At 45.4% G+C, this 12,321-nt stretch overlaps 1 protein-coding gene across 3 annotated transcripts in view; it reads left to right on the forward strand.

Annotated features, from left to right (window-relative positions):
* Positions 1–209: 209 nt before the first annotated feature.
* Positions 210–12,321, forward strand: part of LOC115100406 (CDC42 small effector protein 2-A-like) — a 168,727-nt gene continuing 156,615 nt past the window's right edge. For 2 of the 3 annotated variants that reach the window (XM_029618865.1, XM_029618857.1), the window contains exon 1: positions 224–578. The gene's annotated coding sequence lies outside the window, so the exon portion shown is untranslated. Of the gene's footprint in view, positions 579–12,321 lie in introns of all 3 variants that reach the window. The other variant, XR_003859066.1, reaches the window with a different exon arrangement.

The raw sequence follows: 12,321 nt of genomic DNA on the forward strand, positions 1-12,321 counted from the left end.
CTGGCCAGAGGCACGATAATGTGTTCTCTCAAAATTTTACAATACTCAGGTCCTCCTTCAATTACCAGAGCCCTAACTTAATGACCTGCAAACCTCTCTCCTCTGCTAGGGTAGCTTTCAATTTCACTACTAGAATGAATCGCAACTAGCTTTAAGGTCAGGACTCCGCACGCATGCCATAACGTTTTAGAAAGCACCGGATTTCAACTCTCGATGGCCGTCTGCTGATCCTCTCAGCTTCCTCTCTCCCCCCCCCCTCCTTGTATTTCACTGATCTGGGGGGTCGTCCGTGGTAAGGCGGAGAGCGGGCTGACTGCCAGTCCACCTTAAGAGTGCAGGCGAGGGAATGAGCATGTGCAGAGAGCCAAGAGAGGGCAGTGTGAGCGGCTGGGTGCACGGTCCCTTTCCTGGCTGCTAAACTGGTGCTGCTGGCGAGCGAGGAAACACCCCCCCTGCAAGCCTGGCTGAGGGTTAACGCTCCTCCCTTTCCCTCCGAGATGCTCAAATGCTAGGGAGGCGAGGAGGAGGAAGCTCCGCGTTACAATGAGCCCCGGGGAGCGGCACAGCCGAGGCGCACGGTAGGTGATCGCCGCCCGATCGGTTCTGTTCGTGGGTAATCGCACCCCCTCCCCTCCTCCCGGAAGGCTGTGATTTTGGTTACGTGAGGGTGGGCTCTGGGAATAGCAGGCACGAAAGAGCTGCGGCTTAGCCTTTGTTAGAAGCCGGCGGCCAGGTCTGATGCCCGAGCCGTGCGGCAGGCACCACGCCCTCCGGTGCGTGCAGGTTGCGGTGCCAGGCAGGCAGCTGCTGAAGGCTACGCCTCCTTCTGCCAGCCCGCGGCTCCCGGCTCTTGGGAATACTCCGCACAGGGGGTTTGAGAAGGGAGCTCCTCGCTGCTGTTTTGTGTGTGTGTGTGCGCTGAGGGAAAGGATAATGCCCCTCTTTGTGCCTGCCCGCCTCCTCAGCCCCGCATTTCGCCGGGAATGGGCTGTGCACCCTGGCAACGAGACGGCCGGGGAGAAGAATCTGGGGCAGCTTTTCACAGCCTAGGCGCAGAATGGCCTCATGTGGGGCCCCCCCCCCCAGCAAACGAGACTGCGAGCAAAAGGCAAAGCTTTTTAATTTGGCCACTCTGAAGCCTCGTGCAAGGTGGAAATGGCTATGTGGGTTGGGATGATTCCTCACTAGGCTGGAGGCACCTGTTTAGAGAGATCCAGCATGGAAAAGAGCCTTAAAGCTGCCGTCTATGAAACATCTGTACTAAATGAGTATATATAGATAGATAGTGTTTCTGGTTCTAAGAATGCCTGACTCTTTTTGCTAAACGTTTAGGACGGTTTTATTCAACCTCTGCATCGAGGAGGTGGTGGTTTTTGGCGTCTATATTCTAATAGTTTAGAGATTTCCAAAGAACAGAATCAGATTTAATAATTATATATATATATACACACACACTGTTCAAAAGTAAATATTTGAAGCTGCAGCAAATGGTCTTTGCTAAATTGCTGTAGGAGACCCTGTCTTTCTCTCTCACATACAATTTTACACACTGGTTTTATTTTAGGGTGTGAAAAAAAATAAATTCTTGTGTAGCATCATATCTTTGGGAGAGCTGCCCATACATGTTACAGATTTTAAGCAATAAAAGGGATTCAGTTCTACATCTTAAAATCAGAAAGACATCGTGTCCTCAAGCATGTGATCTTACTTGTAGCCAAGTACACAATTAATAAGGACAACAGCAGTGATAAATATCAAGCTTCATTAATTTGCAGCTGTTCAAAGTGATTGAGCGGTTCCGATTCCGGGTTACAGGGTTGGAATGGCTGTGGGAGGGGAGGATCCAATAGAGCAGAGCTGAGTGAATAGCTCATGTCAAATGACCTGGGAATGAACAGGACACAAAGAACTATATAGAAGTAACTTTTTGTTGTAGATAAAAGGTGTGAGCCAGCGTTTTTCCCTGTTTTTTCCTCTGACCCTGGAAATAATTTAATACAAAATAAATAAAAATATCATGCTGATCCTAACATTTATCATTCACTAACCTACAGTGCAAACAGACAATGTTATAACACACTAAACTAATGAAAACAAAAACCCTAGTCAAACTTATATCTGTACTCAAAAATTCCCTGCCTTGTGATCAGCGAATATAAAATATCCTCTAAGATGGCATTAACTCATCAAATAAAAACTGATCTGCAATATTTCAGCTCAATAGCAATCCGGCATGAGTTCTATGGAATAGGGCCAGCCTTCTCGTCTCTCATCAGCTTTGGGATGGGTGAGTGACTCCCAGAATATCTGACAAGTGCAGAACATTTAAGCTTTCTATGGTGCTTGCTGTGGTGCTTATAACTCCACATTGAGTATGTGAGTATTTTTAAAATTAGATAATCCATAAGCTTGTTGTGTTAAGAATAAATACTAACAGTTTTCTAGAATGAAATTAAACCTTTAAAAAAAAAAAATTGTGTATACTTAGGTTGAAACAGGAATTGACTTCCATTGCTGTAGTAACCTGGATATATATATATATAGCACATTTCAGCCAGAGTTTCAACAACCATATATAACAATATAATATTGTAGAAACATATAGTTTTTTTCTGGTATACTGGAGAAAAATCCAACTGCTAATTCTGGTGTATGATTTGTACCCTAAATAGGCACTAGTATCTAGAAAAGCTTGCATTTCATGGCTCATATACTGTATAGTAAAATAATAACATAGCCATTGAAAGCAGCAAAAGACCAATTAGTCCATCTATACTGCTCAGTTATATATGTAGTTGCCTTTTCTATGTAAAGAGACAAATGACATGACACTCATTTGAGGTTTAAAATCACACACAGTCTATAATTACTTCATGTTTGAATACATTGTGTTCTAAATCTGTTTCTTTTGTATGCCGGGGACTAGCTAGCTACCTTCCTTAAAATACGTGGACCGGTTGCAGTGCTGATGAGCAAGAGGTGGAAGGGAGGAATTATACCCTCTCCCATCCATATCCTAGACAGCCAACAGTATTGTCCTCAGAAGAGAAAATCTCTCCCCTCTCCAGGTCAGACAGCCACCAGTTGATCGCTTGGAAAAAAAAAATTCCATCCCTTTTTCCTTCTAACATCTATTCAGCCATCAGCTCCTCATTTAAAAAAAAAAAAAAGTAATTCTCTTGTTCAACTTCCACTCCCCTCCTGTCCACCAGCCAGTAATACTACTACAGTTAATATCATTGCCCTGTGGACTGTTTTTCCTTCAGTTGGGTCTGATCTCTGGGGCAGAGGGCAACTGTATCTGAATATTATTGAGGTGGTGTCTGTTCTGCTGTCAGGTCCTGTCTTCTCTATGGGATGTGGGGAGCACACCCTAGATCATTGCCATTCAGCTGCTGCTGCTCCACTTCCATAGATGGGGGGCCTTAGGACTGGCCCCAAGTGGAGAAAAGTCCCTATGAGGAGGTCATTTAGGAAAAATCTCTGCTGACTGTTGTGCAGGATACAGTGCAGCTGTGGGACAGTCTTGCTTCCTCCTACAGTCACCATCCATCACTCTCTATATGGACCAGCAGAAATGCTGCTGAAGACCTCTGCTGGTCCACAGACTGGTGGCTGAGGAACTGTTCTAAATAATTCATTAAAAAAAAAAAGAAAAAAAAAGAAGAGTAATCCAATGCATTGATATATGCTACGATTCAGGAAACCTGGGTTGGATTTCTGGATCCGGCTTACGTTTTTTGGGTGGTGGGTCAGAGCGGTGTTAGAATTGCCCTTTTCGGCGATAGGGATGTATACCTTCTAGTCCCTAAAGACTGCTGTGTCCATGTATACTACTGAAGCCTGTTGCTGCCACGGCTAGGGGAATAGAGGGGCTTTATTGGGGATGGGTGGAGGGGAGCCCCTAGTGGCTGTGAATGACAGCTCATGGCACCTTGAATTCAAACACCCTGTCGTGAATGGCAGTGGGTGGTGGGTATTGAGGCAGGTTCAGAATAGGGTTGGGAGCTCTTGTGTAGAGGAAGGCAGGACAGGTACAAAACAGTAAACCTTTTTTTTTTTTTTTTACCCCATGTACTGCAAAGAAAAGACAGGGCTATTCATGGGCCTTGATAAAAACACTGCCATGTCTTTTTTTTTGTTTTTTAATAGGCTGTTAGTTACTTTTTAAAATGGAGCCAATCGTTTTAGTTGAAGATGTAAAAATACCAGCTAGATTCTTTAAAATATCAGCTTCGAGCAAGTCTGTGAAATGAACCTCTTGCAGATCTGCAGGTTGCATCTTTGCTTTCAATTCATTGCTAGTCCTGAGAGAGAACAGCGTTTGGATCCTTTGTGTTGAAGGTATAAAACTGAAAGTGATCACATCAAATGATAGCTGGTCTTGTGCTTGTTTAGGAGCAGATCACCAGTGTCTGTAGGTTCAAATCCAAAATATAGTCCAAGCAGATGTAGTAGACCTGGCTCAGAGGCAAGGGCTGGATTTGAGTGCCAACAAGGGACTTCTCTCCCCTCTGACCATCTGATTGCACTCCAGAACACAAGTTCTTCACCCCACTTCTTTTGACTGCCTCTCCCTAATCCCATGTTTTGGGATTAAGTATCACTCAGATGGTATCTTCCAACTATGAAATGTATATTTTCCATTCTGGGGTTTCCAGCAACCAATGAAGTCTTAAATCATTGATACATCAGGGTTCACATGTTTTACACAGCAGCAGGATAACAGCAACAACAAAATGCACTTACTCTATTAATCCTTTTTTACTTCTCTACTTAACCTTATTCCTTCTTCCTCTAAGATATTTCTACACACTTCTTGCCATGTGAGGGAGTTGACCCAAGTAGTCTGATAATCCATGGTTTCTCCTAAATGGCTCTGTGGCACTGCCCAGAAGTCTGATTAGACAATCCTGGCGGCATGGCCAGTTCGGCTGCACAGAGGCTCCTCCCACCCTGGCTTTACTTCAGCATCCTGCCTCTAATTCTTGCTCCAAAAACCCTTTAGTACCAGTTTACATCGAGCCAGGGCACACTGCCCCTAGTGGTTATCTGCCAGTCCCTTTAGTAAACCTCTGTCATAATGCACCCCACCATAACCCCAAAAGCAGAGATTGATATCCTTTAGGATTTCATAAAGAGCAAATATCTAGTGACCAATGGCCTGATGTAGGGCCTGTGTTGCACACAGTGGTAGTAAGATCTAATTTTCATAGCAAAGAATTAAGACTGGAAGTCTATGCAGGACTTGATAAACTTTCTGTTTAACAGAAAGAAAGGTAAGGCTCTATATGCAGGTGCCTTGTTTAAACATGACTCCATAAACCTGAATATAAGAATTGGCTTTGTTTCAGGCTAGCATATGTTAGTGGCAGCCAAATTGGTGTACTTTATGTATATTTCTGAGAAACCTCTGTGCATTGATGTGGTTTTCAGAGAATTATACTATGTTTTACAATTTTTTTTTGCCTTTTATGTTCAGCTTTTTTATTGAATTCATAGGCAACATTAGTTTCTTTTTATTTTCAAATTATTCCTACTTTTGACCTACTTTGCTATTTGTCATGTGTGAGATTGTTTTGATTAATCACTTACCTACTTTTTATTATGTTTGAGATTGTTTTGAGTAATCAGTGTTACAATGTTTAAGCACTGTTTAATTGCTTTTTGGTTTGCTTAAGCATTTTAATTTATACTAATTAATTTAACTGTACACCTTGATTTTATTATAGCAAGCAATTTATCAAATAATAAAGTTTATCCTGAGCAGAACTTGGTCACAGCCAATTTGCCCATCCTTGTTGAGCAGCACTGTAACGCTCTCCTTACAGCATAGTAAGTTTCGTTTCCCTATGGCTGTTCGTGGTTTGCAGCCACAAGCAACTTGCTGTGTCTCCTTCTCATAGGGGGCACCGTTTTTTCCCACGCTGCTCCTTTTTGTTCATGCCTAGGGATTTTTTGTGTATGGTATTATATCAACTGCAAACACTTGGATTTTTGATTGTAGTATGAGTGTGGAATGATGTACAAAACTCTAAAGAATACAAGGACTTTTATCTATCTACTGTGTGTCACAGTGTTTCAAACTATGCTGTGATGCATATAATGGTGGAATCAACTCTGTGAATTCCTTGGCAACTGAAAAAATACCTGGTTTTACTGAGGTGGGGAGAGGGTCATTGGGCTGCATAAAAGGGAAATTGTAGATGCTTTAATTTGAATTCTATGATTTGATTTAAATGCAGTATCATTGATTTGTTGAATGTTGTTTATAAGGCTGTGAGCTGTTTGGATTTATGCTGCATTTATTTTTATACCTGATAAATACTGCTGATAAATACAGTAGGATTGAATAAGATCGAAACTGGTTCAGATTTCAAACAAGTTTTGACCAAACCGTTTTGTATTTGGCCTGGCAGTTTCCCCCCTGCTCCCCTTCTACTTCAGCTCGGTTGGAACCAGAGCTGGGATGTGGCAGCTTTTGCCCTCCTATAACTCCCAACTTACCTGTTCATTACAGTGATAGTCCTGGGCTGGGGGCTGTGCACCATGAATCCAGCCACTAGGTGTCACCCTTAAGCAATGACCGTGACCCCCTCTCTCCCCCCCCCCCCCCCCCAGCCCTGGCAGACCTGAGGAGCAGAAGACCCAGACCCTGGGGATTTTATCGGGGGACCTGCTGCATGGCAGTGTGCAGCTCTTCCCACTTGAGCTACCAGGCCAGCTACTGACCAAATTGCTTAAGCTTGGATTTGATTTGATAGTCAAATAGATCTTCTTTCTGTTTCTTATGGCGAGATGGGAGAATATGGAGTAAGAAGTGGTAAACTATATTTAATCTACCTTTTAAGTAGTTTAAAATCAAAGGGTATGGTTTCTGCTGAGAGTTATTGCTTAACAAGGAGTAGGTTACTCCTGCCACTGGACGTGTATTTCCCCTTACCTTTGAAGGGTAGCTGAAATCACATTTTTAAGGATTTTCAAATAAAATCATTACCTAGTAATATGGGATCCTCTCCTCTTTTTGAATGCAGTACACAATTGTCCGTGTGTATCCTATTTTGCTCCTTGGTTCGTTACCATGATTCTTTGGTATTGTACCAGTGAGTACCCATGTATCCCGATTTTGGGCTTGTGAATGGATACGACTGTACCTGGCATACAGTGTACTCAGTAGCTGTGTAAAGAGTATTGCATGATTATAGAAAGTAGGCTCATGGAGTAAAGTGAACCAGTTGGTGTTCAGTCTGAATCTTGTTTGGACTGATGGATCAGATAAGGGTGAGTTATTTGTGGCTCGACGCAAGTCTCTGCACGTGCCCAGGTTTTTTGTTTTTTTTAAATCAGGTTCCAATGTAAATACTGGCAGATGAGCAATGGGCTCATTTTGAACCATTGATGCCAATTCTGTGTGGTTTATTTGAAACATAGAAACATAGAAATGACGGCATTTTCCCCCCCGGGGAGGGTAAGGTTACATTTTCAGCTCCCTGCATTCTTTCCCCCACCCCCAAACTTTTTGTGGCCTACCTTGGCTCCTGGCCTGGCCGGGCCCACAGTGGAGCATAGCTTTTGCAAGCGGTCTTCCCTCAGACTCGGAGCTTTTGGCTGGTAGTGGGCAGGTAGAGGATCGGAGGAGAGTGGGGAGATTTGGAAGCTGCAGCTAGAGCTCGGCAGGCCCTGTTGTAGGGAGTGGGGTGCAGCAGTCATAAGTCTAGTGGGCTATGGATTGCCTGATCCTCCATTCCTCTCAGTGCGAGGCTGCACAGCCCCCCGACTGCCTCTCATGCTCTCCCACGTGTGCATTGCTCTTTTTCTGCCTCCCTCCTAGGTTTGCAGCTGCATTGTGCAAACCATGATTCCGAGGCCTGCAGCTCGCAAAGGGATGCAGAGAGGGGGCATTTGTCTCACACTCATGCATCCAAAGAGTTGCATGCATGAGTAACCACGATTTTGAAACCTCTCCCACTCCCTCAGAGCACAAACCACTGCGAAATCTGCTGTGTGGGAGGTTTGCGGTGGCTGCCCCCCCCCCCCCCCCCCCCCCCCCCCCCCGGTGCTCCTCTTGTGCCTGGGCCTGTGCACTCTGGTTATGTGGCTTCTGAGCACAATGGACATGCGGGAAAAGGCACAGCATGAGCTGCACACGTGCGAGAACCTGCCGTGGTCTCACCTGTTGTATTGCTATAGCCTGGCCCAGCACTGCCCAAGCCCGCCCCCCACCCCCCCCCCTACACACACACACACACACACACACACTGGCCACCACCTGCATGTGATGGTGAGGCTCAGGCCTCCCGGACATCCTCAAGGCCTACAATGGGCAGCTGGTTCGGGGCTCATGACTGGGGTTGTGGGTGTACCCCCCCCCTGACCTTTTGAAGCTCTGGGACCTGGTTTGGGCTATGGGAGCGGGCGGATGCTGTATTTTGTGCACCCCCTATGTCTGAGTGAAGAAGGATGAGCCTTAATTGTGCCTTCATGGCAACTTTCATGCTGATAGGGGGAGGGGGGCGGCAGCAAAGTCCCACTCTTATTAAAGGGTCTGTTGCAACAGTAAAACACAGATGGCACTGGTGGAATAACAAGGCCACACCTCTTATCTGCAAGCGAGTGATGCAGGATCTTTGGCAGGGTGGTCTGGGTGGGATTGGGGCCCCGGCGGTGTGATGCCCTTGGCTTTGCTTACCAGCTATTTTAGGGGAGCTACAGCGTGGAGCTCCGGTGAATAAAATGCCTCCCCTCCCCTGCCAGCGTAGATGTTCTCTTTCCCTCCCATGGCACGTTAGCGGTCGGAGGGGGCGGGGGGGGGGGGGGGGAGTGCAGCAGAACATGAGCCGTGCAGTTTTGGGCGGGAGACAGGCCCCACCGCGCTGCCGGTAAAGGAGGCGCAGCCGGGCTGTGAATGCTTCAGAAGAGCCAGGGTGCAATCTTCATGCACGGTAAACTTCAATTGCCCCTGCTGGAGGCAGCTTCCTAGCGGCGCTCGGCCCTGTTGTTGTTTCATTATGAAAATGTAATATCCTGCCTTTCCCAGTTTGCTTTCAAGGCAGATATGGACAAGTCCTGACTGTAAGTTTCTGTATAGCATTTGCTAAGCGGCTGGAATATTTATGCATCTGAGGTAACACGTCAGGAGAAAAGGATGGTCGTTTCCTGGTTCCAAACAAGTGAGCCCTCGGCGTACTATGTGCAATTTAGGAGACCGCACCTTCAAATTTACATGAAACTGGTTGCAGTCAGTCTTCATAAACTATTAGTAGTAACTGCTGCTGCTCATTGCAGGTTATCCCCATGCTTTCCGTTAAGGGTAGTGGCATAGAGACGGCATAAGCCAGTAAAATCCTTGGCTACTCGGTGCCATACATTCGGACTACCCAGTCTTATTTTTAGACTTCCAGCATTGGCATGCAGGCATCTTTAAAATTTCTTTTATTTCTCTTCCTATTTAGATTGCATCCACAGCCTGCTCATTATCAGTTGATACAGGCAGTTTGGAGCCATTCTGTCTGCATACCTTTTTAATTAAGTTCACGAATTAATCAATCTGCTGGCTATGTACTTAAATACTCGGTGCCCCTCTTTAGCATTGGAGTTTTGTGCAGACATGCCCAGTCGGGCAGGCTCCTGGAGAAGTCCGTGAACTGCTATTAATCAAGTTTATTCGGGGAGTAGCCATTGCTTATGACCGGCATTAGTAGCATGGGACGTAATTCAGGTGAATACTTGTCAGGTACTGATAACCTGGCTTGGCCATTGTTGGAAATGGGATGCTGGGCCCGAGGGACCCTCAGACTGACCCAGTATAGCTTGTTCTTAATCACATACGTGTTATATTTTGCTGATGCCTGCTGGTGCTTGGTAGGGGACGAGAAGGCTCGATGTGCCTGGATGTAGATGGCCGACCCGGCACTTACACAAATGTGGGAGACTCTTGGGTCTCCCACTAGCTAGCCATAGATCCCTGCAGGTGATAGTGAGCAGGGGCAGACCATTTTCCAGCAGCACCTCCCCCCTGAGGGTGCCTGCAATGGTTCAGTTCCTGTCCAGAAGGCGGGGTTGGAGCCTTAGTGAGTGTAGTCGGTTTAGTTTGGGTTTTGTTAAGGGTGGAGCTGGGTTTTTGCTCCTGTACTGTTTTGGTTGGGAGACTGCCCAGTTCCAGTGCACTCCTTGCCTGGTAGGGGCTTATCCCTTCCTGATAGTAAAAAGGACTTTAGTAAGAAGCTTTTCAGGATTTTGATTGTACCTAGGTGTAATCATGTTCCTGCTAGAGAGGCAACTCCTGTAACCGAAGGACAGGAGGGAGAAGATCTAGTTATTCCTTTTCTTCCAGTGAGAGGACTTCAGTGACTCCTAACTCAATTGTGAAGTTCTGGATTTTTGAGAGTTGCATTTTAGTAAGGAGATTTTTGTACCATCCCTCCTCAGTGTTGGGCTGGATTGTACAAGCCCTGCTGGTACCCAGAAAAGGACCTTTTCCCCTAAGAGGTCAAAGCACAGAAGGAGTCTAAAAGAGAAGAGGTCAAGATCAATTGGAGATCCCAACCGGATCTCTACCACGGGGAATGCAGGACACAAGCTGGGAACATCTGAGACTCTGTTGGACTGCAGGGACGAGACTTTTTTTGGATTTAGGGGACTCCCCTCAATAGGTTTTCTCTTCTTGGCTGGGACCCTTGCCCTGCAGACAAGAAAAGGGGGGTGAGCTGCTCCCAGAGAGTAGTACTAAGGACACTGCACAGAGTGAAGAGAGAGAGTTCCCTCTGTATGACTCAGACTGAACACAGATGTTAAGTAAGACAAGTAACCCATAAAGTGGATTATTTAATTTCTACAAATCGAAGTAAAGTTGTGTTTTTATTTTTTTTTTGAACAGCCACATCATGTCCTGCCTGTTTATACAGCACTATCACCACCAAAGGGGACAGTAACACACCTCGGAGAGGATTCCTGTTCACCGCCTCGGCCTAAAAGGTTAAGCCTTTTAACAAGTCTCAATTCATTCCTTGGGACTTGTTAAAATAGCCCCAAGAGAAATTATTTTGTGTGCCCTTGTACCACTATAAAATCCTAAAAAGGGTTACACAAATAAGTGTTATCTGCAAGTCGGTGGTGGAGCCATGCTGGCTTAGGCTGTGTCGTGTATCTGGTCTGTCAGCCTTTTGGCATTTGTTTTGAGCCTAAGGATTTCAATCATTCTGTGCTTGCTAAATTTCTGTAATATCATCTTGTGACTCTGCAGTCACTCATTCCCTGCAGGTGAAATCAGGCATGGGGGGAATGGCTGTGATGCTTACGTCTCTTTGTACTGACACTGAATGGGCTTGCCTGTATCTTCACAGTTGACATTGAACCCACAGGGCAGCCAGCAACAATGATATCCCATTTCGCTACAATAATATTCCTCCGGTCAAAACATCTAAAGTTCTTGAACAATTTTTTGCATATTGTCTTGGTTCACTCAGCTAAAGATCAATTATTATTGGACTTCTGAATCAGGTAGGCGCAGAGGATCCTCATACACTTGCATGGCATCCTTTTTGGTGTCGTCCTTCTCCTTTTCTTTTGCAATCACCCAGGCACCAGTCACCTGCTGTGAATTTCCCTGGCAGTAGCACATGTACCACTTTGCCTTCAGAGTCTCAGTGCATAGACAGTGTTTTGGAATTTCAATGTCATCTTTGGTCTGTGAGTTATTTGCTCTTCGGTGCCTGTAATGTTCCTGTCTACAGTCCCAGAGTGAATTGACCAGCCCGACTTTGAAGAAGATTTGCTGTACACCCATGCATCTCTGTTTTATGCAGATACCTTTGTTAAATGTATAACGCTTATATAACCCTGTTAAATGTATAATGCTCCGGCGTAAGTTCCTGTTCACTGTACACCGACGTGATATCTTTGAGCGGCGGTATATAAAAAAATTATAAATAAATAAATAAATATTCATACAGAAACTGACAACGAAGTGCTAGCTAGTTAGGGTTCTGCCAATAGCATCCTACCTGTCCAAGACCGGTCCATATAACACATCTTTATAGAAAGAGTATCCTGTGACGGCCTCCATCAGCAGTAGCCTTTCATGCCGTTTTTTCTTCCATGAGCTGTTGCCTCTGCTAATATTTGGTCACTTTCCAGGCAGTACAGTTTCTTTGAGTCTTTAGCAAGGCAACGTCATGGCTTGTACGGCTACTGTGTGATTAATCTCCCCATTCCGGCAGGTGATTTCAAGCATGATTAGTATGTACCCCTAGTCTAGTTTCTAGTGCAGACAGGTGAGCTCTAAGAAACCTGGAAAGCAACCATGTAATATTGTGGACACAT

Source organism: Rhinatrema bivittatum, chromosome 1, assembly GCF_901001135.1.
Source record: "Rhinatrema bivittatum chromosome 1, aRhiBiv1.1, whole genome shotgun sequence".
Taxonomy (NCBI): domain Eukaryota; kingdom Metazoa; phylum Chordata; class Amphibia; order Gymnophiona; family Rhinatrematidae; genus Rhinatrema; species Rhinatrema bivittatum.